Here is a 24177-nt window from a genome sequence, read left to right as displayed (position 1 = left end):
TGGAAGTAAGTCTTTTGGAAAACAGTTAATTTGGTTGGTAAAGTTCAACAAGTATGTAGATTTTGGGTCAAACATTTATTGCTAGGGCTATAACAATGAAAGTGTTGCTTATGGGTAAGTATATAGAAACATGTTTGTGATATAAATTGGAACAGAGACCGATACAATATTATAAAGTAATATTCTTCAATTAAAAATAAAAAAGAGTTGTCTGGAGATTTTATGGCTAGTCAATTTACTGCTACTCTTCAATCAGTTCAGTTCAGTTCAGTCGCTCAGTCGTGTCCAACTCTTTGCGACCCCATGGACTGCAGCATGCCAGGCTTCCCTGTCCATCACCAACTCCCAGAGCTTGTTCAAACCCATGTCCATCAAGTTGGTGATGCCATCCAACCATCTCATCCTCTGTCATCCCCTTCTCCTCCTGCCTTCAATCTTTCCCAGCATCAAGGTCTTTTCAAATGAGTCAGCACTTCGCATGAGGTGGCCAAAGTACTGAAGTTTCAGTTTCAGCATCAGTCCTTCCAGTGAATATTCAGGACTCATTTCCTTTAAGATTGACTGGTTTGATCTCCTTGCAGTCCAAGGGACTCTCAAGAGTCTTCTCCAACACCACAGTTCAAAAGCATCAATTCTTCGGCATTCAGCTTTCTTTATAGTCCGACTCTCACATCCATACATGACTACTGGAAAAACCATAGCTTTGACTAGATGGACCTTTGCTGGCAAAGTAATGTCTCTGCTTTTTAATATGCTGTCTAGGTTGATCATAGTTTTTCTTCCAAGGAGCAAGCATCTTTTAATTTCATGGCTGCAGTCAATATCTGCTGTGAATTTAACCCTTTAATATATATGTATCAGCTTATTCACCCTTTGAAATGTGTCCTAAATTTCACAATTGAAAAGACTGAAGCGTTAGGCAGTAGGAATGGTGATGGTGGTGGTATGGGAAAGAATGACCATATTTTTGAGCCCTGTGTTAGCACCTACATTTTGGTCCACGGGGTGTATTTTTAGAAGCCCTCCTGGAGGTTAGTGTTGGGGACAGCTTCTTCACAGACCTCTTCTTAAGTGAGTACCCGTGCTTCTCATGGGGGTTTATTAGCTGTTGATTGTTTTTAGGATTTTCTTTTTTTTAATTTTTATTGGAGTATAGTTGCTTCACAATGTTGTGTTCGTTTCTGCTGTACAGCAAAATGAATCAGCTATGCTTATACATATGGTGGTGCCGGTGGTTTAGTCGCTAAATCATATGTGACTCTTTGTGTCCCTGTGGACTGGAGCCCACCAGGCTCCTCTGTCCATGGGATTCTCCAGGCAAGAATACTGGAGTGCGCTGCCATGCCCTCCTCCAGGGGATCTTCCTGACCCAGGGATCGAACCCTTGTCTCCTGTGTCTCCTGCATTGCAGGAAGTTTCTTTACCACTGAGCCACCAGGGAAGCAACTTATACATGTATCCCCTCTTTTGTTGGACTTTCTTCCCATTTAGGTCATCACAGAGCACTGAGTAGAGTTCCCTGTGCTACACAGTAGGTTCTCATTAGTTACCTATTTCATCCATAGTATCAATAGTGTATTGATAGCTGTTTATTGAAAGCGCTGGGGGAGGGGGGAAATGAGTGCTAGGTCCCCGGAGAGAGGATGTGTGTTTTGTGTCCTTGGTGTAGCTTTCTTGTTTGCTGTCTAGGCTTTTTACCGAGTTCCACGTGGAGACCTCCCTGATCCCCTGGCTCTCTCATTCATTTCTTGCATCTTACAAAGCCTTCTCCTTCAACCCCTTCTCCCTCCTGTGTTCCCATTTTGTCCACCTCTGCATCCCCACTCTGTTTTACTTGGGTCCCCCTGACCCAACAGTCTCTTCCTATTTAACACATTTTGCCACCTACAGTGTTGAATTCTGGCTGTGTTTCTCCTCCACCCAGTTACTGCCGTGTCACAAAGAGGTGTGAGTGGTTTCTGGTTGACATGACTTTCTAGCCCTGGGGATAAATAGTAAAGTGAGTTTCACTCCTGAGGAGGGTGGGAGGCTTATGGGGCTACATGGTGAAGGCTTCCACTCTGGGCTGCAGCCACTCCTCTCCTATGGTAGCCAGTCAAGCATCACACCACAGTGCACACTGATTTCCTGCCAGAAACATCTAGTGTGCAGAAAAATTCATATTCTGCCTATCGTGTAACTTTTTTTGGCTGTGCGACATGTGGGATCTCAGTTCCCTGACCAGGATTTGAACCTGCACCCTTGCAATGGAAGCCTAGCATCTGAACCACTGGACCAGCAGGCAAGTCCCCCATTCTATAATTTTGACCACTCCTTTTCTTTTGACAACCAATACTAAATACTTAGGACTCATTATACTAAAAAAGCCAAAAAGTATTTACACTAATAAGAACCTACTCAATATTCCGGAACTCATCTCAGTATTCTGTGATGACGTATATGGGTATAGAATCTAAAAAAGAATGGATATATGTATATATATATATATATATATATATATGCAACTGATTCACTTTGCTCTTCAGCAGAAACTAACACAACATTGTAGATCAACTCTATTAACAAAAGTTTTGAGCAAAATAAATAAATAAATATGTTTACCCCATTTTTTTTTTTTTTTTATTTTCCCATGTCCCGTCCGTCACTCCCTCCTTTGGGACAGCCACCGAGCCCATTCTCGGAGGCAGCTGTTTACCCCATTTTTGAGTTGCATTAAAAAACACTGTTAACTGACCCTGTCTGCTAAGAAGCAGGAAAGCTAAGGGAATGTTTGTGCTGCTTTTAGAAATGGGTTGTTTGAATTTGAATGTCAACTTCACCCCTTCACAGCTGGCTAACCTCGGGTGGACCCATGAATGACTTAACCACCCTGGATCAACTGTCTCCATCACATGGAAATAACGATGGTCCTACCCCATCAATTAAGTGAAAGAGTCTATGTAAAGTACCCGGCACATGGCCACGGTTCAATGTTAGTTATTATTATGTCATGCACAAGCCACATCTGTCTAATTACAGGGTTTTCCCTTGTGAATGATGGTGTGTGTGTGTGCGCACACACACGCGTTGGAAGGTGCAGTGCAAGGCAAGGGAGAGATGAACACATTCACACTGGATGTTTTTATCCCAAGTGGTATGTACTTTGGGAACACGACATTCATTTCTCTGGTGGGATAAGTTGGTAGACGTAAAAACAGCCCAGGAGGATGATCAATTTAAAAGCAAGAATATTTCTTAACCCTAAATAGGTCACTTTTAAAAAGTAATCAAATCTTTTATTTAATTTCTTTAAAAAAAAATTATGCCAGAAAGACATCTGGACATGTTGCTTTTAGAAAGAGGTTTATGGACCTGTCTCCATTCTAAATTTTCCTCTGAGGAGGACAGATACGGCAAATGAATGTAAATAGTTAAGGGTTTCTTGTTCTGTTTTTTTTTCCCTGTCAAAAGACAAGGCTGACTTGTTAAATTTCAGACTGGATTTGGAACATAGATTTTGGAAGAAAAGTCAGCTCTCAAAAGTTTAAGAGAACACTGGGAGGCACATATGAATTAGATGGGTGGGGGAGGGGCGTGCCGGTGCTGGCCAGGCCTGCCAACAGTTGCAGATTTAATTTCCCTCTGTCCTGCCAACATCTTGGGGGAAGGAGCTGGCTGCTCTTTTAAACAGAAATAAACAATAGAAGCTGACAGGAAGCTTAAGGCAGGCAAAACCTGTGTGTGTAATGGGGGCACCAGGGACTTTAAGGCTCCATCCTGGAATTAGCCGGCTTTCCACATTTCCACATTGGATTCTTCAAGAACTCCAAATCTTCAAAATGTATTTTAATACATTGTTTAAAAAAACACCTCTCAAGCTAGTGCTTGTATCTGAGATCTCCTTAGTGATTTTACCTGTAGCTAGTAGTTTTGAAAATTGTGGGGGTGATTTTAAGCCTATATTATTTAGCTTTCTAACTTCTTTCCTGGGCTTTCCAGGTGGCTCAGTGGTAAAGAATCTGCCTGCCAATGAAGGAGTCACTGGTTCGATCCTTGGGTCAGAAAGATGTCCTGGAGAAGGAAATGGCAACCTACACCAGTATTCTTGCCTGGGAAATCCCATGGACAGAGGAGCCTGACGGGCTACAGTCCACAGGGTTGCAAGAGTCAGGCACTACTGAGCAACTAACACTTTCACTTTTCCCTTAGGTTGGGAGGCAGGAAGTCTGGATTCTAGTTGTGTGGGTCTTGGTAATAAATTGGAAGACTTAAACTGTGACTCAGTTTCTCCACTGCAGGATGAGCAGGTGGCAGGAACCAAATATAATACTTTTTCTCTTCCAAGAGGGTGTAGATAAAGAGGAGTAGAAATGGAAGCAGGGCTTCCCTGTTGGCCCAGAGGGTAAAGAATCCTCCTGCCAATGCAGGAGACCCAGGTTCAATCCCTGGGTCAAGAAGATCCCCTGGAGAAGGGAATGGCTACCCACTCCAATATTCTTGCCAAGAGAATGCCATGGACGGGGGAGCCTGGTGGGCCACAAGTCCATAGGGGTTGTAAAAGAGTTGGACACAACTGACCAACTAACACTTTCAGAGAGGAAAGCTAGTGAACTGATCAGCATTTAAGGCATTTCTAAGCAATAGAGAGAAGATGGAAATATGGTCTACTCCTGAGAAACTTACGCAAAAATACTCATACAGTAACTTTAAGTCAAATTATACAATATGGGGGCCCCACTATTTATTGGATCTTTTCAAGTCACAGGATTACAATGCTGCAAAGTCCGTATTTGTCTTTCCATCCCTCTGATACCTGGGCCACTTCCATAGCTTCCCAAGATCACTCATCCATAGCTTATGGCTATAATCATTATAAAATTCTTCCTCTAGTTGAGATAAAGGCTGCCCTTTCTAGATTCTTTTCATTATTATTTAAATCCATTCTCTTCCAGCCAGAATATGGAACAATCAGGAACAATAGTGCATGACAAAAATGGGCAAAGATAACTCCCTGAAGGATGCATCGCTGCGATCTATGGAAAGTCAACCCTCGACAATAAATACATTTTTTTAGGAAGAGAGATGATGCAAATGCCATTAAGCATAGGAAAAGAAGCACATCCTCTTTAGCCATCAGAGGAATGCAAACTCAAAGCAGAGTGAATTATGTCTGCACAAACATCAAAATGGCAAAAAATTTGAAAGACTAACAAGTCCAAGCATGAGCGGGGAAGTGAAGCAAACGGAACTCTCTTAGATTGCTGGCTAGAATGTCAAATAACACAGCACCATGGAAAACTGCTTGACAGTTTCTACTAAAGCTAACACAGGCCCATCTTATGACCCAGCGACTCACACTGAGAGAAAGAAATATGTTTGTCCACAAAAACGCATGCAAGAGAATGTTCAGAGAAGTTTTATACATAAACTCAAATTAGAAAGAACTCAAGTGCCCAGCAAATGAAGAATTAATAGCAGCATATTCACACAGTGGAAAACTACATAGTGATGAAGAGGACAAAATACTGAAATATACTTCACTATGAATGTATCTCACAGAAATTAGGTTCACTGAAAAAAGCCAGACACCAAAAGTCACCTCCTATGCGGCTTTCACTCATTCGAAGTCCAAGAAGTGTCAAAACTAACCAATGATGATAAAATTCAGAATTGTGGTTCTCTTTGGGGGTGGGAGACAGATCTAGAGTGGGAAGGAACACGAGAGGAACTGGTGGGGTGTTGGAGCTGTTCTATATCTTCATCTGCATGCTGATTACAGAAATATATGCATGTGTGAAAATCGTCGAACTGCGTTATTATTATTAGTTCACCTTATGCACTGCTTATCTCTCAATAAAAAACAGAAAAAGAACTGTGAGTAAAGCCATCAAACAAAAAAGATATGAAGTGTGGAGGAGGAGGAGCAGGTTAGAAATAGAAATGAAGATGGGACATTGTGTGCTTTGGATCTAGAACACGCAAGGAACTGGGGACTGGAAATATGACATTGAACTCAACCAGAGCCACTCTAGGGTCTGCAAACAGTACAGTGGGTTAGTTTATTTCTCTCACATGAGTGGATCAAAAATCTGTAAGCTTTCAGGGACTGGTGCTCACTGGGGCTCCCAGAAGAGGAAAGGCAGACTCATACCTCGAGTATGTTACTATTTCCATCCCCTCTAGGATGAAAGAGGTTCAATGTAGCCAATTTGCCAAATGGCTGATTTGTTCCTTCTAGGAACGGTGCTACCTAGGGGTAGTTTCCTCCAGGCATAGGATATCAGGGACTGAGTGCTGATCTACTAATATGTGGCTGGCAGATTGGACCTTCAGAGAGGCAGAAACACACCAGCCTTACCCTGGGAGCTCATGCTACTAGAACCTTGTATAGCCTTCTTCTCTGACTTCATGGCTGTATTGTGCCAGCACTGGGGAGGATGACAGCAACTGACTGGGCATTCTGTCTGTCTGGCTGTTTAGTGCCTCTTCTATGGTGAAACTTCAATACCTCGGCCACTTGATGGGAAGAACTGACTCATTGGAAAAGATCCTGATGCTGGGAAAAATTGAAGACAGGAGAAGGGGACAACAGAGGATGAGATGGTTGGATGGCATCACTGACTCAATGGACATGAGTTTGAGCAAGCTCCGGGAGTTGATGATGGACGGGAAGCCTGGTGTGCTGCAGTCCATGGGGTTGCAAAGAGTCAGACACGACTGAGCGACTGAATTGACTATGGTGAACGCTCTCAGGTGGGTGCTAACAGTGGTGCACAGGTCTTCATATTTTGTGCCCACATCTAGGTGGCATCCACATGTCTGTTCCCAGACCTCTTTCTACCTGTCTTTCCCCTCCTAGATCCCTAACTTATAAACTGAGCCATTCACCACTGAATATATTTATTAATACTTGTGTGTATTTATGGCAGAACCTTTCTCTTCATAAAGCAGGTGATCTGGGATCCTTCCCACATATCTCTAGTAATTGGGAGGATTTTGCATCACCTGTGTCTTTCAGCACCACTTGGGGGTGGAGTTATATAAAAACAAAGGTTTATGTTTGGCTTTCACCTATGTAATGAGACTGGTGGTGGTGGTTTAGTCGCTAAGTCCTGTCCAACTCTTGTGAGCCCATGGACTTCCAGGCTCCTCTGTGAGATTCTCCAGGCAGAAATACTGGGGTGGGTTGCCATTTCCTTCTCCAGGGAATCTCCCCAACCCAGGAATCGAACCCAGGCCTCCTGCATTGCAGGCAGATTCCTTACCAACTGAGCTATAAGGGAAGCCCATGTAATGAGACTACCCATTCTTCAACCAAATCTGGTCCTTTTTCTTCCTCTGTCAGCTGGGGACCCCCATATTCAGCAGTAGATGTGAGCTGAAACATTGGCAGTGATATAATAGCAAGGAATGACATGGAGGTCAGGACCCCCTGACTTATACACTCTGGCTCTGGCTCAAGTCCAGATACTGGGCAAGGGAGCATAACTTTTAAGGGGGCAGCTGCCTCAGTCTCTTGATCTTTCTCCTCAATTTCTTTTGGTTTTATAGCTTGAGCAGTAAACTTGTTGGTTGCCCATCCATCTTGTCCTTAGGGATTCCATTTCCTATTAACTCCAGAGCCTTCTCTGGGTCATACCTCCTTAGTTGCCACATGACCTGAGCACTTATTATGATAAATTTATTCACTTGCTTTCGGATGTTAAGCACTATCAACTGCCCTCCATTATTTCAGTATCTTCTCCTACTCATTGCTATCCGGGACAGGTAGCATCTCCTACCATCAGCCAAGCCTACAGATAAAAGACACCACTGAGCTTCTCAGTGAGGCTGGTTTCCTCCTGGTCTATAGGCAGTTGTGGGTTTCCACTTGTATATGGTATATTCTCTCCAGTAAACCCACTTCTCTGAGTCTTTTGATTCCTTCTACCACTGTTTGCCAAAACTGTTCTGGCATTTCTACTTCATTTAGTGTAAGCCGTCATTTCTCCAAAGCTTTCGAGAGCCATCTTACTAGCGTAATTTCATTGTCTCATGAGCTCTTTGCTAGTGCGCCCTGTCCTGTGTCTCTGGAGAGGATGCCCACACTGAGAAATTCTCTTATGTGATTGATGCTCTGCCTGCCCTGGACCTGGTCCCCAGTGCTCTCCCAGCTCCTATTTTCTTATTCACTGGGTCCTGGAGCTTCTTCAGGGCTGGTCTGTTTTCTGTCTTATGAGGATTGGTGTTTTCCTAGCTGGGTCAGTGCTGCAGGGCAGATGCCTCTGCATTGTCTTCCTCTGAAAGGAAGGAATGGACCGTTTCTGCAGGCCCAGCGAGTTCAAGATGACCAGAGGTTTCAAGGTTCTTGAGTGTATTGACCCAGGCATCTCCACCCCAAATCTCAGCCTCCTCTTCCTAATCAAGACCCTGACCTCAACAGAGCAGACTTCCCGGAGTTGAGACTCTAACAACCTCTGAAGCCCTAAGATTGTTCATAAGTGTTTTTTTTTTCCCCTGTACTCTGGCAGTAGAGGAGATGAGGGTCTTTTTATGTGCCATAAATGAGGCCCTCTGACTTTTACAATTCACCTTATATCAGTGATGAATCACTATGGTGGTTTTAAACATATCAGCAAATTTTGACTTACCAGCCAGCCTTCGTGATTCCCTTCTAACAAATCAAATGTGGTCAGATTGACGCTGCCTGACCTCTGAAGCCAAGCCATAAAAAGCAATACAGGGACTTCCCTGGTGGTCCAATGGTTAAGAATAATTTTCCCTGCAATGCAAGGGACACAGGTTCATTCTCTGGTCGTGAAACTAAGATCCCACATGCTGGGGAGCAACTAAGCCTGTGCTGCAACTATTGAGCCTGCGTGCCACAACTTGAGAGTCTTTGCATCATAACGAAAGCTCCTGCATCATGCAACAAACATCCTGTGTGCCACGTGCTCAGTCGCTCAGTCGTGTCCGACTCTCTGTGATCACATGAACTGTAGCATGCCAAGCTCCTCTGCCCCTGGAGTTATCCTGGCAAGAATACTGGAGTGGGTTGCCATTCACAGCCAAGACCCAAATGCAGCCAAATAAATAGGTAAGTAAGTAAGTGTGTGCCTGTGTCCGTGTTACGACCCCATGAATACCATCCCACCGGGCTCCTCTGTCCATGGGATTCTCCAGGCAAGAATACTGGAGTGGGTTGCCAGTTCCCTCTCCAGGGGATCTTCGTAACCCAGAGATCGACCTGGGTCTCCCACACTGCAGGCAGATTCGTTACCATCTGAGTCACCAGGGAAGCAAGTAAGTAAATACAAGTAAATACAATTAAAAAAAAAAATCAACACAGCTTGCCTCAACTATTTCCCCTCTTGGAATCTTTGTCTTGGGAACTCAGCTACCATGCTGTGAGAGAGCCAAGCAGCTGCATGGAAGGAAGGACCATGCATAGCTGTTCCACTGACAGCTGGTATCAACTACCAGACCTACGGCTCGACAAGCCCTTGGATGACTCCAATCTCCAACATTTCAGCCACTTCATTTGATGCCGAGAGAAAGAGAGATGTGCTGCCTTTTCTGGGTCCTGTCCAACTGCAGATTTTGTGAACAAAATAAATATGGTCATTGTTGTCACTAAGTTTTACGTTGATTGGTTACAGAACAATTGGATACCGAGACACTCACTCGAAACCTTCCATTGCCTTTCTGCAATACGTGGGCAGCACTTGGTAAGGGCCACCCAGGTTCGTAGTCTTTATGATGACTATTTCCCTTATATCTTTCAAGCACATGAAGTGTTATACCAGCTAGCGTCTTGTTTTTCTACCAGTATCTCTTCCAGTTCTCCTCTGATGAAAGTCTTAACAAATTGCACAACTGTAGCATATGGCTATATGGCAACTATAGCTGAGAGCATGTAGCAAAAGCTATGAGGACATCACATACCAAGGGTGAACGGGTTCACACTGTCATTAAAAAAAAAAAAAAAACTTATTTTAAGTTCTGCTTTCTAGGACCTCTCCACACAGATCTTGTCACAGATCTCTGAAGATGAGCATTGTCGGAGAAAAAAATTTGTGTATAGGGTATATATGGGGGATTATATTCAGAAACAACATATATAAGAAAATAATGGAGCCACAATTGGGTAAAAGCAGAAATGGAACTGTGATACAGACTCAAATTAGACCTTGGCAAAGATCATGAGGTAGTCTGCAGCTGGGCTGGCCATTTATAATTGTCCCAAATTCAAATAGTATGCTAGGTCTTTGACTCACATTAATGCAAGCGGAGAGCATAACCTTGAGTGAAACATCTCCCAGAGGGCAACCCCAGAAAAGATAGTAAAAGCTAACACTGTCAGAAGTTTTGCCAAAAGAATCCCAGAATGACTTCTGTAGCAAAGATCTGGGTGATCCACTGCGATTTCTATCAGAGTCCAGATGGCTCTGGGTTGGGAAAGCTGATAGGGGCTGAAAGCACGACAACAAGAAGCTAAGGAATTTTCAGGACAGGGGGAGAAGAAGCATGTGAGGTCATGCATTCTTTGCATTAGGTTATCCCAGATCGTGGCACCCCATGTAACCAAATCAAACAGAGACCAGAAACATATGCTTTATTTTCTGCCAGCCAATGAGTCAGTCAGTCAGTTCAGTTGCTCAGTCGTGTCCAACTCTTTGCAACTCCATGGACTGCAGCATGCCAGGCTTCTCTGTCCATTGCCAATTCCCAACGAGTACTCATGCACATATATGTAAGAGCCAATGAGTATTCACTGTTTCAAACTACTTGATGTTGTACCTTGGTGTTGCGTCGCTGCTCTCTGATCATGCTCAAGAATCATTATCACATCCCTTTTAGAATCAATTCCTTGAGGACATTTTCTTTAATATCTTTACTGACTTGCCTTTAGTTCAGGAGCAAGCCATTAATTCCTTTTCATCCTACCCCAAATGTCCCAAATATTTTCATATCATGTTAAAATATTTATCTTGGACCAGTTTCCAATCTTGCTAGATTCATCTCATCTTGCTTCAAGGCACAATTTCCTTTGATGTTAATAGTAAACTGCTTTCTTCAAATGCTACATATGGTTATTTAAAACAATGAGAAGGGATCTTGATCGGATCACTGTCAGCCTGTCAAGTCTTTCATTCTTTTAAACTTACCTCCACTGAGTTCCTTTAGACCCTCTGACCTGTGTGGGTATGTTTTCCATTTTAGAGGGAACAGAGTTTTTTATTTTTCTGCTTCTTTTCAAAAAAATTGTTCTCATCATGGAATGGCACCATGGACCCAAACATCTGCATTAAAAATATTTATCTTAAATAAAAATTATTTATTTATTTATTTTCATCTGTGCTGGATCTTCATTGCTGCTCAGGCTTTTCTTTGGTTGCAGTGAGTGAGGGCTACTCTGTAGTTGTGGTGCATGGGTTTCTCATTGCGGTGGCTTCTCTTGTTACAGAGCATGACTTTAGGGCGCCTGGAGTTCAGTAGTTGCAGCTCCCAGGCTCTAGAACACAGGTTTGGTAATTGTGGCGCAAAGACCCAGTTGCTCCGCAGCATGGGAATCTTCTCCGATCAGGGACCGAACCTGTATCTCCTGCATTGGCAGGTGGATCCTTCACCACTGAACCACCTGGGAAACCCAGAAACATTTGCCTTAAGAGAGTTTTCTTCCACATCCCTTCTAATTTAGCAGAAAAGTAACTAGTAGGTTCTGACTTCTGGCTATATTTTAAATACCTTTTCTTTATCTTTTTAACAATTCTGAACTCATACTTCAAATTTTTTGAATTGCAAATACCACCCTCTCTTGTAAAACTCTTCTTTATCTTTCTGGGCAGAGTTAGTCATATTTTCTCCTGGACACTCACTCACACTAGTTCATCTATTCATTCTGCCGGTGCTTATTGAAATCTTCTATATGCCAGGAATTGTACTGAATTCAGAAAATAGATACAGGAAAAGCCCAGCTTTCTTAGATTTGTGGAAGAGAGACAGAAATAAACAGTGACTAGAGCCTAGTGCCAGAACTTTTCAACAGAGGCAGCAAAGGATGCTAGAGAGGATAGAGACATTCCACTTGGACTGAATCTTAAATGATGAAAGAGAGTTTCCCAGTTGGGAGGTGAGTGGGACATTTTTTGGTAGGGAGGAATCTTCTGGTAGTCAGAAGAGAGGCAGACTTTTTTTTTTAAAAAAAGAGAATTACATGTAACTGAGAAACGCTTATTGACTACAGCCATGAAATTAAAAGATGCTTCCTCCTTGGAAAAAAAGCTATGACAAACCCAGACAACATGTTACAAAACAGAGACATTACTTCACTGACAAAGGTCCATATTGTTAAAGCTATGGTTTTCCAGTAGTCATGAACAGATATAAGAGTTGGACCATAAAAATGTTAAGCGCCAAAGAACTGATGCTTTCAAACTGTGGTTCTGGAGAAAACTCTTGAGAGTTCCTTGGACTGCAAGGAGATCCAACCAGTTCAGTTCAGTCGCTCAGTCGTGTCCGACTCTTTGCGACCCCATGAATTGCAGCACGCCAGGTCTCTCTGTCCATCACCAACTCCCAGAGTCCACCCAAACCCATGTCCATCGAGTTGGTGATGCCATCTAACCATCTCATCCTCTGTCGTCCCCTTCTCCTTCTGCCCCCAATCCTACCCAGCATTAGGGTCTTTTCCAATGAGTCAACCCTTCGCATGAGGTGCCCAAAGTATTGGAGTTTCAGCTTCAACATCAGACCTTCCAATGAACACCCAGGATTGATCTCTTTTAGGATGGATTGATTGGATCTCCTTGTAGTCCAAGGGACTCTCAAGAGTCTTCTCCAACACCACAGTTCAAAAGCATCAATTCTTCGGCGCTCAGCTTTCTTCACCGTCCAACTCTCACATCCATACATGACCACTGGAAAAACCATAGCCTTGACTAGACATACTTTTTGTTGGCAAAGTAACGTCTCTGCTTTTAAATATGCTATCTAGGTTGGCCATAACCTTCCTTCCAAGGAATAAGCGTCTTTTAATTTCATGGCTGCAACCACCATCAGCAGTGATTTTGGAGCCCAAAAAAATAAAGTCTGACACTGTTTCCACTGTTTCCCCATCTATTTCCCATGAAGTGATGGGACCAGATGCCATGATCTTAGTTTTCTGAACGTTGAGCTTTAAGCCAACTTTTTCACTCTCCTTTTTCACCTTCATCAAGAGGCTCTTTAGGTCTTCTTCACTTTCTGCCATAAGGGTGGTGTCATTCGCATATCTGAAGTTATTGATATTTCTCCCGGCAATCTTGATTCCAGCTTGTGTTTCCTCCAGCCCAGCGTTTCTCATGATGTACTCTGCATATAAGTTAAATAAGCAGGGTGACAATATACAGCCTTGCCGTACTCCTTTTCCTATTTGGAACCAGTCTGTTGCTCCATGTCCAGTTCTAACTGTTGCTTCCTGACCTGCATACAGGTTTCTCAAGAGACAGGTCAGATGGTCTGGTATTCCCATCTCTTTCAGAATTTTCCACAGTTTATTGTGATCCACACAGTCAAAGGCTTTGGCATAGTCAATAAAGCAGAAATAGATGTTTTTCTGGAACTCTCTTGCTTTTTCGATGATCCAGCAGATATTGGCAATTTGATCTCTGGTTCCTCTGCCTTTTCTAAAACCAGCTTGAACATCTGGAAGTTCACGGTTCATGTATTGCTGAAGCCTGGCTTGGAGAATTTTGAGCATTACTTTACTAGCATGTGAGATGAGTGCAATTGTGTGGTAGTTTGAGCATTCTTTGGCATTGCCTTTCTTTGGGATTGGAACGAAGACCCAACCAGTCTACCCTAAAAGAAATCAGCCCTCAATATTCATTGGAAGGACTGATGCTGAAGCTGAAACTCCAATACTTTGGCCACCTGATGTGATGCACTGACTCATTGGAAAAGACCCTGATGCTAGGAAAGATTGAAGACAGGAGGAGAAGGGGACAACGGAGGATGAGATGGTTGGATGGCATCACTGGCTCGATGGACATGAGTTTGAACGAGCTCCTGCAGATAACGAAGGACAGAGAAGCCTGGTGTGCTGCAGTCCATAGGGTTGCAAAGAGTCAGCCACCCCTTTGGGACTGAAAAACAGGAACGAGAAAAGTTAATGGGCTTCCCAGGTGGCTCAGTAGTAAAGAATTGGTTTGCTAATGCAAGAGATGACAGTTGGATCCCTGCGTTTGTTTGTTGTTTAAAGAACAAAAGAAAAGCTGATGAGCCACACAGATAGAGAGAGGGCTGTCACGAGGGTTGGAAAGGAAGACAGATCCCTACTGAGTCATTGGGAAAGCCACTGAAGATTTATCCCTAAGGGAGGGACATGATCACATTTGCACATTATTTTACTATGAAAGAGTTAAATATAAAATACAATAATAATCATTTACCTAATGTGCTTAGTCTCTCAGTCATGTCTGACTATTTTCGACCCCATGGACTGTAGCCCGCCAGGCTCCTCTGCCCATGGGGATTCTCCAGGCAAGAATACTGAAGTGGGTTGCCATGCCCTCCTCCAGGGGATCTTCCCAACCCAGGGATCAAACCCAACCCAGGTCTCCCATATTGCAGTTGGATTCTTTACCAACTGAGCCACCAGGGAAGCCCTATTATTTACCTAAAGGAAGAGATAAAAATATTGGATAAACAAGTAAAAACTCGGAGTAATATTTATAACAAATAAAATACATGGTTTTAATAGTCTAGTATATAAATAGCTCTTGAAATCATTTAAGAACACCACTAGCATTCCAAAGGTGGGTAACAATTCAGAAAAGAAAACATCAAGCATGGTTTTTTTTATGTTGTTGTTGTTGTTTAGTTGCTAAGTTGTGTCCGACTCTTTTGTGACCCCATGGACTGTTGCCTGCTAGGCTCCTCTGTCCATAGGATTTCCCAGGCAAGAACACTGGAGTGGGTGGCCATTTCCTTCTCTAGGGGATCTTCCCGACCCAGGGATCAAAACCTGCATCTTCTGCATTGGCAGGTGGATTCTTTACTGCTAAGCCACCAGGGAAGCCCATCCAGTGTACAAGGCAGTAACAAATGTAAAAATGATTTCTATCAAGAAAAGTACAGTTGTCAACAGTAAAGCATAGGAACATAGTTAAGGAAGAATGGTTAATAATTCTCTTGGGCAGAGAAGGGCCCTGGCTAATCTCTGGAAGGCATTCCCTGGTGTGCGGATGGATGCATCTTCAGGCTTTCCCATTAATTAAACTTTGGAGTCAGCATGTAGCAATATTTCTCTTTATAAATGAATAAATTCACATTCTGCTTATACTGCAGCATGCAGCATCTTGCATGATTAAGTCAGCTCGAGCCTGATAAACTCTGGAGGATTGAAAATTGAGTTTCTGGGTATATGTAAACTGAGGGTTAAACCACAAAGCATGGTCAATACTCCAAGATAACTCAACACACAGTCCTCTGCTAGCCCTCTCTACTTCCCCAATGACATTCCTTTAAACTTCAATATCTTCTGGGGGGCAAACTTTTTCATTTTGACATCACCACTTTGTAGATAAGTGGCAGGCACATAATTGGTATCAGAAGAACATTGCACTTCATTTTTCATGGAAAGCTGCAAGAATAATTTATCTTTGGTTTACCTTCTAACATTTTCTACTTTTTCTACAGGTATATACAGCCAACCTCAGGGAGAAGGAAGTCACATCTATAGTGCCTCTGAGCTCTCAGTTTAACCATTATCCCCAGAATAGATGCTGTACTGTCATTTTATGTGCTTGCTATAATCTTTCAAAGAAGAGCTGATTCATGTTTTATGGTTTCATTCTCTGTCATGAGGAGAGGTGGTGATTTGTTATTTTCAAAATAGAACATGAAGGGCTATACACTTTCAAGAGGCTTACACACAAGTGTATTCTCAGGTGGTTCAATGGTAAAGAATCCATCTGCCAATGCAGGAGACTCAAGTTCAATCCCTGGATCCAGAAGATTCCCTGGAGAAGGAAATGGAAACCCTTCCAGTATTCTTGCCTGGAAAATCCTAAGGACAGAGGAACCTGGTGGGGCTACAATTCACCAGGTCTCAAAGACTCAGACATGACTGAGCACACACACATTCCAGTTGGTAAATGCTTTCTGCTTTGAGTGGCATACGGTCCATGCCACCTCATCCCCATTTAAATAGTATCAGGAAAAGAGGGAGCTAGGTGGGCTGGGAATGGACAATGCATCAAAGAGTAAGAAGCAGAGGTCAAAGCATTACAGTTTATTACCGTCGTGTTTCACAGAATATATGAGCCATTAAAATTCCAACACTGTGCCATATTATCGAGATAAAGGTTGTAATGGGAACAAGGAATGACAGCCCATGAATCCGCCCTAATAGCTCTGGTGAGCAAGGAAAGGCACAAACAAAGCCCACTGGTCTTATGACATTGAAATGGGCATCTGATACCCCTGCTCTGAAACCCTAGACTCCAGCCACATATCAAAGTGAGTAAAAACAACATCAGGATGATTAATAATGTCGTATTTTAGTGGACAACTTGTAGGTGGTGATTAATCATTCTTAAACCTGCAACGTGATAACCATTCCTAACCTGCTTTGGCTCAGTTTTGAATGTGCCTCTTCCATTGCTTGTCTTCACAATGCAGTTGTAGTGAGAACTATGCTGTGTATCCTGGAGCTGTTAATAGCTCATCAGGCCCTTGTGTCACAAGTCCAATTCTGCATTCATAAGCAGTACAATCCTTGTATTACTTACCCTTTCTGCAACTCAGTTTCTTCATCAGTCACGTGAAAGAAAATATATCTGCATCAAAGGATGGCTGAGATGAAATAGCGAGCCTGGAGCATAGCCTATAAAAAAATCAGCAAAAAATTGCTATTACTGTAGTAATAGCAATCAGGGTGTAATAGGGGAAATATTTTCCTAGCTCAGTAGGAAAAATCAAGACTGTGTTATATGGTTACAGCTCACTCAAAGGTAAGGTTTACCCTTCACACAACAGAATCCATTGAGGTGTCCTGATCGCCCATCCTCATTAGGGAAGATGCGGTTTACAAGCATCCTGGCATGTCTGACACGGATGGTCCACATGGGAGTAAGTCAAATGGGATGCTGGGCAAGTCTTTAGAGCTCAGTTAAAGACCATTGTAAGAAGGGGATGGCTAGGTGAGATGTTATCCCTGAAGCTTGGTGGTCTCAAGTGGTGGGAGGGGACACATGCTGTACCTTAGGTCCTTCTTGGTTATCTATTTTTTTAAATTTTTATTTATTTATTTTCAATAGCCTCAGATACTCAGATGACATCACCCTTATGGCAGAAACTGAAGAACAACTAGAGCTTCTTGATGAAAGTGAAAGAGGAGAGTGAAAAACTTGGCTTAAAACTCATAATTCAGAAAACTAAGATCATGGCACCTGGTCCCATCACTTCATGGCAAATAGATGGGGAAACAATGGAAATAGTGACAGACTTTATTTTGTGGGGCTCCAAAATCACTGTAGATGATGACTGCAGCCATGAAATTAAAAGACACTTACTCCTTGGAAGAAAAGTTATGACCAACCTAGACAGCATATTAAAAAGCAGAGACATTACTTTGCCAACACAGGTCCGTCTAATCAAAGCTATGGTTTTTCCAGTAGTCATGTATGGATGTGAGAGTTGGACTATAAAGAAAGCTGAGCGCCGAAGAATTGATGCTTTTGAACCGTGGTGTGGAGAAGACTCTTGAGAGCCCCTTGGACTGCAAGGAGATCAAACCAGTCCATCCTAAAGGAAATCAGTCCTGAACATTCATTGGAAGGACTGATGCTGAAGCTGAAACTCCAATACTTTGGCCACCTGACGTGAAGAACTGACTCCTTGGAAAAGACCCTGATGCTGGGAAAGATTGAAGGCAGGAGGAGAAGGGGATGACAGAGGATGAGATGGTTGGATGGCATCACTGACTTGATGGACATGAGTTTGAGCAAGCTCTGGGAGTTGGTGATGAACAGGGAAGCCTGGTGTGCTGCAGTCCATGGGGCTGCAAAGAGTCAGACACAACAGAGCGACTGAACCGAACTGAACTGTGATGGCCTCTGCCATGCATCAGCATGAATTGACCACAGGAATACTGTGACCCCTCCCTCCTGAACCCCCCTCCCACCTTCCTCCCCTCCCCACCCCTCCAGATGGTCACAGAGCACTGACCTTGCGGTGCCTTGCTTCATACATCAAACTCCCACTGGCTATCTATTTTACATATGGTAATGTCCATGTTTCAATGCTATTCTCTCAAATCATCCTACCCTCTCCTTCTCCCACTGAGTCCAAAAGTCTATTCTTCATTTTGTAATAACCTAAAGGGGAAAAGAATTAGAAAAAAGAATAGATCCTTGTAAATGTGTAACTGAATTACTTTGCTGTACACCTGAAACTAATATAACATTGTTAATCAACAATACTCCAATGTAACATGAAGTTTTTTTAATTAAAAAAAAAAGAATATACCTCGCTAACCAGCAGTCCAAGAATCAGCTGTTAGTGGAAGTGCAGAATGGTACAGATCATAGAGGAGGAATCTGGCACCTTTTAACAGCAAGTAAGTATGTATGCATTTCATCGACTCAGCAATCTTGCTTCCAGGAACGCATTCTACAAATTCACAAGTATGAAAAGACATATGTACAAAATTTTGCACCATGATATTTTTTGGAAATAACTGAATGTCCAGCAAGAGGACTTACTGGTTTAATAAAAAAGTCCATAGAATGAAATATTAGGTACCAGTTTAAAAAAAAAAAACATGAGGATGTTCTCAATGCATTCACTGATTTGGGAAATCTCCAAGATATATTTTATTTTATTTATTTATTTATTTATTTTATTTTTTTAAATAAATTTATTTATTTTAGTTGGGGGCTAATTACTTTACAATATTGTAGTAGTTTTTGCCATACATTGACATGAATCAGCCATGGGTTTACATGTGTTCCCCTTCCTGGACCCCCCTCCCAACTCCCTCCCCATCCCATCCCTCTGGGTCATCCCATTGCCCTAGCCCTGAGCATTGGTCTCATGCATCGAACATGGAATGGTGTTCTGTTTCACATATGATAATATACATGTTTCAATGCCATTCTCTCAGAACATCCCACCCTCACCTTCTCCCTCAGAGTCCATAAGACTGTTCTATGCATCTGTGTCTCTTATTCTGTCTCGCATATAGGGTTATCGTTACCATTTTTCAAATTCCATATATATGCATTAGTATACTGTATTGGTGTTTTTCTTTCTGGCTTACTTCACTCTGTATTATGGGCTCCAGTTTCATCCATCTCAATAGAACCGATTCAAATGTATTTTTTTTAATGGCTGAGTAATATTCCTTTGTGTATATGCACCATAGCTTCCCTATCCATTCGTATGCTGATAGACATCTAGGTTGCTTCCATGTCCTGGCTATTGTAAACAGTGCTGCGATGAACATTGGGGTACACGCGTCTCTTTCAATTCTGGTTTCCTCGGTGTGTATGCCCAGCAGTGGGATTGCTGGGTCATATGGCAGTTCTATTCCCAGTCTTTTAAGGAATCTCCACACTGTTCTCCATAGTGGCTGTACTAGTTTGCATTCCCACCAACAGTGTAAGAGGGTTCCCTTTTCTCCACACCCTCTCCAGCATTTATTGCTTGTAGACTTTTGGATAGCAGCCATTCTGACTGGTGTGAAATGGTACCTCATTGTGGTTTTGATTTGCATTTCTCTAATAATGAGTGTCCAAGATATATTTTAAAAGAAAAAAGCATGACATTTAGGCAAAGTTAAAGTGAGTCTGGAACATGGAGTTTTACCTGAAAGCAAGAAAGTACTTGAAGACAATCAGAAACAGGTGAAAAGATACAAGACCAGGCCAAACTGGAAACATCAAAGTTTTGAGCATCAAAAAGGATAAGGATGGTATTAGACTATACTAGAGAGGGCTAAAGGTAAATATCATCCAGCAGACAAAAATGATACTACATTAAAAAGTGTGTATGCAAGAGGAAGTGCCTCTTACTGAGAATTTCAGCTAATAAATGTAGAAGGAATGGTGGAATTGCAAAAGTATTAATACCATTTTGTGACTCCAATATAATAATTGATTCAGACAAGGATCATCCTTCAATAGTAAGAACTATTGGATGAAAGCTTGTGAAAAACAGGATAGTTACAAGAACCTTAAGATAAATGTTACACAGGGAAAATTTTCCTGAACAATGGGGAGATTTGGTGGACAAATCTCAACTAAGTAATCAAATGTAGTGCCATCAATAAAGGAAAAGGCTGAAAAACTCAGTGCTTCCTGAGGCAATACAATAGAAAGACATATCACCACCCATGCAGAAGTCTTGCCAGAAGAGTGTCCTCAACGTAAATACAAGTAGAACACAATCAGACAAACCCAGAGTGCGAGACTCTCTACCAAACAACTGCATGGAGGTTGCAAAAATGTTAATATTGTGACCTGTAAGAAAAGTTGTGGGAAGTTTTCCAGACAAAAGTACATTTAAGAGACATGAAAATTAAACACAATTTGTAATTTTCTGAATTAGAAAAAAAGTACACAGTTACAGAGGACATTGTTGGCAGAACTGGGGAGATTTGTCTATGAATCGTATATTAGATGTTATTGAATCAGTGTTAAGTTTGCAAAGTGTAAACATGACATTTTGGTTACTTAGAAGTTACACACTGAAGTATTTAAGGATTATATTTACACCTCATTCTGAAAGGGTTCAGTAAAACAAATAAAGGTGAATAGAGAGAAAAATGTAAAGGTGGCAAAATGTTAAAAATCAGAAACTTTAAGTGAAGCACATGTTAGTGTTCCTTGTAATAATACACCTTTGGGTTTTCTTTTTTCCCCACTGTTTTGAAATTCTTCAGAGTAAAGACTGAACAGTGTATGTTTAAAATCATGACTTTTTTTCAAAGTAAATAGAACAGTGTATTTGAGATGTTACCTCCATGGCAGAGACTAAGAGGAATGAAAATATTCATATTCACATAAAGGAAATTTGGAAGGGTAAATTTTAAAATCTAATAAGGTGTTTTAATAGGGAGGAGAGAAAAGGGTGAGAACCATATTCTCAGTAGATAACTTTTACTGAGAGTAACTTTTGTTTTGCTTCTTTATGTAAATACAATATCTATTTTAAAAGCATCAAATTAAATAAAAATGCAATAAAACATGGAAGAAAGAACATAGGCTCCTGAGTCAGACTTCTTGGGCTCAATCCCAGTTCTATTACTTCCTAGCTTACTATCGCTTTAGGTGAATTTCTGAACCATCAACCTCTCAGTTTTCTCATCTATAAATGAACATAATAATAATACCTTCCCTCTAGAGTTGTGAGCACGCAGTACCCAGAATATGCCTGGTGTTCATCAAAGGAAGTTTCCCAAAGGAAGAGAACCCTCAAACCAGTAGACAAAATAGAATTGTCTCCATTTTGTTTCAATTCTCTTTTGTAGAAAAGCTAAATTTGGTTCCTTAAAAGAAAAAACAAATCGAATATATTCATAGCTGCCACATGGCATGCATTTCCTAGGATCATTGTGCAATGGAGCTGCTTGCTATAGTTTAGTTGCTAAGTTGTGTCCGACTCTTTTGCAACCCCATGGACTGTAACCTGCCAGGCTCCTCTGTCCATGGGATTCCCGAGGCAAGAATAGCGGAGTGGGTTGCCATTTCCTTCTCCAGGGGATCTTTCTCACTCAGGAATCAAACCCGTATCTTCTGCATTGCAGGCAGATTCTTTACCACTGAGCCAGGGAAGCTGGAAAAGTCCTTTACCATTTCTTTACCAGGGAAGCTGGAAAAGTCCTTAAATATCATAAAATCAACCTTGTCACTTAATAAACGCATAGGTTTGATTTTTAAAAAATCAAGTGATAAGTGATAAAATGCAGGGTAAATTCCTCACAACTGTGGGAAAACTAGTGCAAATAGACTAGTATGAGCAGATTAACAGTATGGTCATCATATTCCAATTATATCTTCCCTCTTGAGGCTCATTTCTTTTCTTATTTTCCCAGATTTAGTTCAGGGGTTGGCAAACTTTTTCTGTAAATGGCAAAGTAGTAAATATTTTAGGCTTTGCAAGAGGCAAAATCAAAGATTTTTATGAAGGTAATTATGTAACCATTCTAAATGAAACCATTAGAAGACATTTTTAATCTGTGCCCCATTGAAAAAAAAGAAAAAGAAAGAAGGAGGGAGGAAGGAAGACAGAAAGCAGAAAGCTGAAACTGGCCCACTGGCAAGAGTTGGACAATCCCTGGTTTCACTGAGAGTGATTTCGCTTCAGGAAATTAACACTCATTTAACCTAGTTTTAAGGAGTTCTTTTTCTAACTTGATTAAAACATGCCAACCTTTTTTTTGTTGTTGTATCCTGGTGACTTACTTTAGGACATGAGGGGGTTAAACCTCACACAGGTCTTAGTGGACTTACTTCAGTGGAATCACTGGGAATTTGGACTCCCTCCACTGTTTCTCTTTGAAATGTTTACCGCTTCAATATTTTTGGGCTTCTTCCATAACCTATTTAACAGAAACCACATTTTCATCAGTGCCTTTAGTCTTTTCCATACTGGCATCCTTTGGATCTTAAAAAGGAACTCTGTTGGGCTCATTAATTACTTTGCAAGCACTCAGTAATCAGCGTTCTTTTTTGTTATTAGCATTGGTGGATGTTAGCCTAAATTACTAGAATTCTTTTAACGTACTAGTATTTCTTGGATGCGTAAATATTTCCTTGGATAAACGCCTTTTTGGAATCCAACTTTTCTTGAGAGATAACACTCACAGGGCAACGTGTGCTTTTCATTCCTAAATAATTGAAGTGAGTGAGATTCCAGTTGAGACAGTTCTGTGTCCTCTTTTTCCACATTTGGATCTTGGCTCCAGTAGAAATGCCAGCAACCGTGTAGAACTCTCAGTCTGCCTAGGGTTTGCCCCAACCAATATGCTACGCTTTTCCCACCCTCTTCTGAGACTATGGCCCCACCTCCACATTCCTCACTCTCAGTAGACGATCTGTCCTTATTTTGAATAATTGAGAGCATATATCAAGACCTTAGCATCTCTGCACTTCCAGCTCAAAATTTATGGGCATCTTTACTTACATTTTCTTGCTGTTCTTATTTCTGAGGAGAGCACGGTTTTTCTCATTAACACAGCCAACGTCTTAGCAGCTTCTCGATCTCACACACTGCTTCTTATTCCAGGATACTACTCTATTCATGAAATATTTATCGCATTTTCCTTTTCTTCTTTTCCACGACTCCTTCTGTGGCCCTAAGTATACTAATATGTCTCCTGTCATTGAAAATGATAACCTTGCTCTCCACCAAGTAAGATAAGGACTAAGAAATGTACATTAAATTCTCTGGTGACTTAGGCAAGACTCGTTCCTATAGCTGTGCTGTGCTTTGTCCGACTCTTTGCGACCCCATGGACTGTAGCCCGCCAGGCTCCTCTGTCCATGGAATTCTCCAGGCAGGAATACTGAAGTGGATTGCCATGTCTTTCTCCAGGGGCTCTTCCAGGGATCGAACCTGCATCTCCTGCATTAACAGGCAGATTCTTTACCACTGATCTACCAGGGAAGCCCTGTTCCTATAGAAGGGCAGGTATTTGAGTCCAGATAGCAGATGTGTGGAGGAGTAGTAAATAGTGCTGCGGTAAAGATGAAAAGTGTAGAGAAATCTTTCAGTTGGAGAAAAGAAAGAACAGTATCTGGAAGATATTGTGAGATCAAAGCATTTTTCTGTGTGTTTATCTTTTTAAAATCTGAGCAATTTGACTATGTTTAAATGCTGATGGAAAAAGTTGGTGAGCTCAGAATGCCAGACAGCTAGAGAATGAAGGCTGAAGATAGAGAAAAAAGAAGGATAATTCTGATATGGTCAGGGGAATGGAATCCAGAGATTAGACAGTGGATCAGCCTCAGACAATGGAGGGGAACCACTTCCCCTCCGGCTAGAAGCAAGTCAGCCGGCAGACAGGGTGCAGGGAAGCTAAGAAAGTTCCTCCTTAATGATACCTAATTTTTCTGTAAAGTAGAGAGCAAGAGTATTTGCTAGGAATTAAGGAAAATAATTAATTTCCGAGGCTGCCTGGAAGTTCTTAATTTGTATTTCTATGGAACATATGTCATACCCTTAGGACCT

General features: G+C 41.8%; 1 long non-coding RNA gene across 1 annotated transcript; it reads left to right on the top strand.

Annotated features, from left to right (window-relative positions):
- Positions 1 to 6459: 6459 nt before the first annotated feature.
- LOC145528783 (uncharacterized) lies at positions 6460 to 18424 on the top strand. The gene is made up of 2 exons (XR_014070647.1): positions 6460 to 9055; positions 17262 to 18424. It is a non-coding gene; the product is annotated as an uncharacterized LOC145528783 (long non-coding RNA).
- The last annotated feature ends 5753 nt before the right edge of the window (positions 18425 to 24177 follow it).

The sequence above is a fragment of the Giraffa tippelskirchi genome, chromosome 12, assembly GCF_054371585.1.
Source record: "Giraffa tippelskirchi isolate mGirTip1 chromosome 12, T2T-mGirTip1v1.2.pri, whole genome shotgun sequence".
NCBI lineage: Eukaryota > Metazoa > Chordata > Mammalia > Artiodactyla > Giraffidae > Giraffa > Giraffa tippelskirchi.
The sequence above is the reverse complement of the archived record's forward strand: the minus strand, read 5'-3'. Positions and strand labels throughout refer to the sequence as shown.